Here is a 6000-nt window from a genome sequence, read left to right as displayed (position 1 = left end):
CTGAAATGGAACCTGATATTAACTGCCTTTTAATCTGTTTTTAAAGACACAGTCAACCTCTTAGCAGAGATATTAATAGCTGCGTTTACATGCTTCAAGATTAGATATACTAGCCAAGAACAGGGTTACATTGGCGAGAGAATTAAGAGTCTATTATTCACTCCAGGACATGGGTGGCCCTGTAGTTGAGGCCTGATCTTTCCTATCAGCAGACTACTAGAAACAGGGGAGGTGTTCGGGGGAGGGGTGATGGAAATCTGTAGTTTCCTGCTGATTTCAAAGGCTTTATCTGGAGGCTGGAGGCTGGCAGGTGTGAGGTATTTATTTTTTCTGAGGATGAGATGACTAGAGAACTCAGATAGAAAATGGATTTATGAATATATGTATATGTTTTGCCTCAGGTAGATTTTATAACATAGGGTATATATTATAAAACTTTATAAAAAGTTATAAGAATACTAAGGAATAGTCTATGATTTAAAAAAAAGAAAAAGTTGAGGAAACTCATTAAGATTTATTATAGGTTCCAAATTTTGTAGTCCCAAAGCTTAACGACAGATGGTGGTGTAACTCCACCAATTTTGCAAACTCTACATTCAATTTGAGTTGTAACTTAGATCACCCTCTTTTGACTTCGGTGAAACTAGAATTTTCTCTTTTTCCTAAAATGTATCTGGTGGGGGAGTGGGAATAGGAGAATGTCTAAAAGAAGTCTGTTTATTTGCTCATCTTCAGAAAACTGTAGTGGACTTGAAAAATAGGAATCTGATATATGCCCATTCTTCTGATATATGTGAAATGAAAAACATTTTACCTTGCATTTAAAGAAGACTTTTGTTGAGGCTATTTGAAGTGAATAATACAAATCAAAGATGGTATCTCTAACAGGAAAAAAATAATCATTAAAAAAAAAAATCTGCCTCTTTCCCACTTTCCCAGCGACCTCTCCCCCTAGTTAGTTAAATTTTAAGTATTAGCCACACTTACACCAATGAAATGTCTCTGAAGAAGAAAATTGTAATTCTTGTTTAACTGAAAGTTTTGATGAAAACAGACCTAAATATGTGAATAATTATATTTTTACAACAAATAACAAAATCCAAGCGGTTCACTTGGAGAAGCATTAAACCGACATTTCTACTACGTGTTGTTGGCGCACGCTGCTTTCCTTCGTCCTGGCCTTAGTTACTCTCCTGTGGGTGGCTTATTTCGCGCAAGATACGCTGGCGAAGACCATCGGAAACGAATTTATCTTTCGCCTGGATCGTAATAGAGCAGTGGCTCGGAATTTGTTCATTTGCGGTTTCATCGTAAAATAAGCTTGAAATCAAATAAATTTTCGTGAGAGAACTTCGAGGTACACTTGGTGAAACCCCTCAATTACACAGCAGCTCCGTTTAACTTTTCCCCTGGAATCTCTTTAAATGAGTTTTGCAGACCCACGTGCTGTCAAAGAGACTTGCGCTGTGGCTGCGACCCTGCTCGGCGACCACAGGGACAGAATTTGGCTTTTCCCCTTACTCTGACACGCGGGGTTTCGTTGCAAGGCTGCCGTGATCCAGTGGGGTGACCACTGACTTGTGCAAAAGACAACTATTCGTTCGCTGCTGGCCCTGTAGCGTTTTCCCTGGCTGCGGAAACCCGGTTTTCCTATTATTATGTTTGAACTTTTTGGGGAGTCTGTTAGCGCCGAGCGCTAACCCCCGCCGGCTCCGGCAGCAGCGACGCGAACAAAGCCTGCACTGTTCCGGGCCACGCTGGGGCGGGGTGGTGGGCGAGCTCAAGGAATTGCAAATAAATATATTTTATGACCACCCATCAACAAACTACGTGCCACCGTGGCAGCTCCTAGTAGCCGGGCTGTGTCTGCAGCGCGGCCAGGAGCAGGGACTGGGAGGGACGCGACGAGAGAGGGGCAGCGAGCGGCCAGCCCCAGGCCTGAACTTTCACCTCTCGAACCCTGGCCCAGCCGATTGGCTGCGGGCGACTGGTCCGCCGAGGGCAGCAGCTCCTGGCACCACCCGCTTTCTCAACTCCCTGGGCGTCTTCCCCGCGGGAAGCTGGGTGGCCCGGGGAAGGGCAGTAGGTGAAGGGGAGTGGGGGGCACGAGGGACTGCGGGCTCAGCCCCGCTTAGGCGCCTGGCAAGGGTCCGCGGCCGATTCAGAAGATGAGCTCCTGCGACTGAGGTCCTCCTGCACCTCTCGGCTATTTGTATTCACAGGAAAGAAACGTCAGAGGCTGCGAATTTCACCAAAACGTATCTGTGTGTACATACAAGTGAAAGGCTAAGTAAACCCGCTCGTCTCCAAGTCTTGAGAACGTCACCCTGTTTCTCCTCGTTGGGAACTTGAACTTCTCTTACAGGTGGCCCAGGCTTCTTTATAATAAACCTTCCCCGCTCACGTTTTCAGGACGCTTAAAGAGGAAGGGAAACACACGGGGTCCGTGTAAGCGGGGAAGGAAGAAGGGGAAAAGTGAGTATCTGTACACTTTTGAATTGTTCTGTTATCTTTATTCACAAACCTTGTGGAAAGAAAGGTACATCCTCGGTTCTCTGCGGATTTCCACGCTCTGGCTCTTCTCTTTTCCGAAAGAGTTTTCGTTTGATCCAGAGAATCCGCTTTTTATTTAGGTTTGCCAGGACAGCATAAACACAAATTACTTAACATAAAATTATCCCTACCTTTCAGAAGGGCCATTTGGGTCTGGCATTTTTAAATTTTGAAGACTGCTCCCTCCTCTCCCCGCTCCCATCTTTAAAAAAAATTGGGATTATTTGTCCCTTATTCAACCTGCATTTCGAAAAAGTTAATCTTCTGAAGGGTGAGATTAATCCATAAGCAGAGCACTTAGGACTGCCTCGAGTTTAAAAGCTCACAGAAAGCACCGCCATTCCAAGTCCAACTCTCCCTGGTTCTTCGTCCGCCTGCCAGGGGCCGTCTTCCCAGGACCAGCCCGTGGCTACGGACTTATTGGTTTCACTAGAAAACCTGACGGTGTGTTTACAGATGTGGGTGCCAGGGCTGCTTCCTCGCCGGGAGAACTGAGGGTTCCGAAGGGAAGAGTTGGTGCCAGGTGTGTGTGTGTGTGTGTGTGTGTGTGTGTGTGTGTGTGCGCGCGCGCGCGCGCGCTCGTCGCTCGCGCTCTCGCGTCTGCCCTTTAGAGAAAAAGCGCGGTGCTCTTTGAGGACAAGACTCAAAGGCACAAGTTAGTACAGCTTGCCAGTGTCCCCAGTCCCGTCACCCTTACCCATCCCCGCGCCTTCTGCTATCGGAGAGGTTAGCGCCCGCGGGGAGGAAGCTAGAGGCCAGGCTCCGCTCACATTGGCCTCTCTGGGCTGCCCCTATCTGGAGGAAAGTTTCGGCGCCACGCTTCGCGACGGATTCGCGAGCGGGGACTCCGGCAGCGGCGCACAGGGGACACACCGGGTGGAGGGTCGCGTGGCCCGCGGGCAGGTGAACGTCTGGCGGGAGATAGGGTGAGGAATTGCCCTCCTGGAGCTGGTTTGGGGAAAGCGCTGCCGAGGAACCCCCACTCGGGTCACGCGTCCCATGCGGGCCCGTCTGGTCCTCCCTCGGCCTTCCCCTTGTCATCCCCTCGGTCCCGTGTAGGGCGGCTGGCCGAGTCACATCCCACTGATAGGAGTGGGGACCCGGGTGCTGGAGGCTGGGCCCGCGCATCCCCCACTCTGGCGCCTCGACTTTGATGTGAGCGCAGAGCGGGCTCTGGCAGTTTCTTCTCTCCTTTCATTCCGATTACTTGAGCTCCCAAGTCACTGATAGGACCCGTCTCGAAAGCCCGGGACCCTAAAAGTCGCAGCTCGGCGGCCCCTTCCTTCCAAGCTCCGCCCCGCCAGCCCGCAGCCCGGCCCCAAGCCCGTGGCCTGAGCTGCGCGACCACGAGGAAGCCCAAGAATTCCTGGGCCCGGGTGAGACGGGAGGGACGACCACAACGAAGAGTGAGAAAGACACTCGGCCTCTTTCCACCCAGGCCGCAGAGGCGCACCCCGGTTAAAGGAAGGCCAGTCAGCGTTTTAACGTACGCCTGGGTCTCCCTTTCTGACTACCATGTACTTTAGACCCCTGCCACCGAGGGCTTTGGATCCCTTCGAGGTTTTCTGCACTTCCCGTGGAATCCCCAGTGTGATTTGCCAGCAGCTCCGTCTGCTGAGAGGACGCACTTTGGGAACTGCCAAGAAGCAGCAGACACAACTCGGCTCCGCCAGTACAGCACACGGTTTTGTTCTCTCCTCCCTCCCCACCCCCTTCCTCCACTCGCCGTCTGGGCCGGGCGGAGGAGGCGGAGCAGGAGGTGGGGAGAGCACGGTGGGGGTGGGGGAAGTTCTGGCGCAGAACAAACAAGTTCTCCCGCGAGTTGTTTACATAGCAGGTGGACCTGACGTCAGCTAACAGGCTCCTTTGCTGCAAATCCCAACGAGATTCCTCTCCCTTGAAAAAGTTGGGGGATCCGGGCAGATAGGTGAACGGGGGCGACAGGCATCCTGACCGGCAGGTTCCAAACTACTTTTTGGATCAACAACAACAATCAACAATGACAACGCAAAGTAAAACAAAAACAAACATTTGGCCCAGCAATACTTTAGGATCCTGTAAGGCGTCCCTGCCCCCACCCAGCCCCTCCGAGGAGAGGCGGCCCTGCGCGCAGTGTGTGTACAGTTTGCATTGCCAACAACACGCGCGCGCGCGGCCGGGTGCGCGCACCCGCCAGCGCACACTGACACACAGAGACACACACACACAGACAGACACACACAGATCCGGGTTGGGGGAGCGGCAGCGCGAGACAGCGCGAGCCTCCGAGAAAGCGCGAGACACGCCGGCGCGTGCAGCTCGGCAGCGGCGGTTACGCCCCGGCTGGAGCCCCGCGCCCCACGCAGCCCGCCGGCGAGCGCCCGTCCTGGTTATTTATGCCGCGGCCGCGTCCGCCGGCTGCGGCTCCCTCCGCCCCCCTCCCCCGGGCGCGCTCTCCACTCGCCGCAGCCGCTACCCTGTCTCGCGCGTGGGTGTGTTGTTTGGTAGCTTTTGCCTCCGCGCTGCGGGTGCCACCTCCCTGGACGCTACCCAGGCGTCCCCGGTCCCGGTAAGTTTCCTCGTTCTCACTCTGGCGCTCCGTACCTCCGCACCCTACCCTGTCCCAGCCATCTCCACGGCGGCCGGGCTGCGACTTTGCTCCGCTCTCCTCCGGCGGCGGCGGCAAACTTTCGCCCCAGCCTCAGCGCGCTGCGCGGCAGGGCGCGGTGACATGTGTCAAATTTCGGCTCGGCGTCTGGGTCGCGTTCCGAACCCAACATTACCACTTGTTGTTCCTTTCTTATTTTGCTTTGTGATGGGGGAAGGGGGAGTCAAGAGACAGGAGATAGCTGTTGGCTCACGGATGATTTTTAGTTTTGAATATGCAAAATGTTGTCTGGTCCGGAGGGACAGCGGCTGGAGGAAATTGTGTGTCGAAACACCAGATGTGTTTGTTTACTCTTTATTTTTATTGTTTGTTGTCTCTTCCTCCCCCACCCCCAGGAGAAACATCAGTAAAAACATCTGGTAGTTGGAAGCACACATTTTATTGATCCAACTGCTGACCTTTATTTACTCAGTTGGGCAAATGCACGCTTCTCTTCTCTGAGTTGGACACTTTAGCTACATTTGAGAAGTACTTCTCTGGGAATGCGAGGCGGAGAGGGGACACTCCTGTTTCTCGAGTGAAGAAACTCTTGGCCCTTAGAGACGCTTCGGGATAATCCGGCATCTCCACTGTCCCCCCCCACCCCACCCCCCACCCACCACGCTCTTTCCCAGTCCACGGTTAGCACGAGCCGCTTCACCAGGGATCTGCCCTGGTCTTACTTTTGTTCCCTTTCGGAAAGGTCTCCTCACTCTGGGTGGGTTTAGGGTGAACTCGCGCCTCTGGGTGCTTCAGGGAGGGCGCGTGGGAAGGGTGCAGACACCTTTCGGAAAAAGGGAGGGCGTCTCGGTTGGTTTTTA

The 6000-nt window shown here is 53.1% G+C and overlaps 1 protein-coding gene across 3 annotated transcripts in view; it reads left to right on the top strand.

Annotated features, from left to right (window-relative positions):
- Positions 1-4727: 4727 nt before the first annotated feature.
- Positions 4728-6000, top strand: part of FOXP2 (forkhead box P2) — a 606662-nt gene continuing 605389 nt past the window's right edge. For all 3 annotated transcript variants that reach the window (XM_033099057.1, XM_033099059.1, XM_033099058.1), the window contains exon 1: positions 4728-5101. The gene's annotated coding sequence lies outside the window, so the exon portion shown is untranslated. The remainder of the gene's footprint in view (positions 5102-6000) is intronic.

Source organism: Rhinolophus ferrumequinum, chromosome 26 (genome assembly GCF_004115265.2).
Source record: "Rhinolophus ferrumequinum isolate MPI-CBG mRhiFer1 chromosome 26, mRhiFer1_v1.p, whole genome shotgun sequence".
NCBI classification, from domain to species: Eukaryota; Metazoa; Chordata; class Mammalia; order Chiroptera; family Rhinolophidae; genus Rhinolophus; species Rhinolophus ferrumequinum.
Note: the sequence above shows the minus strand (reverse complement) of the source record. Positions and strands in the feature narration are given on the sequence as shown.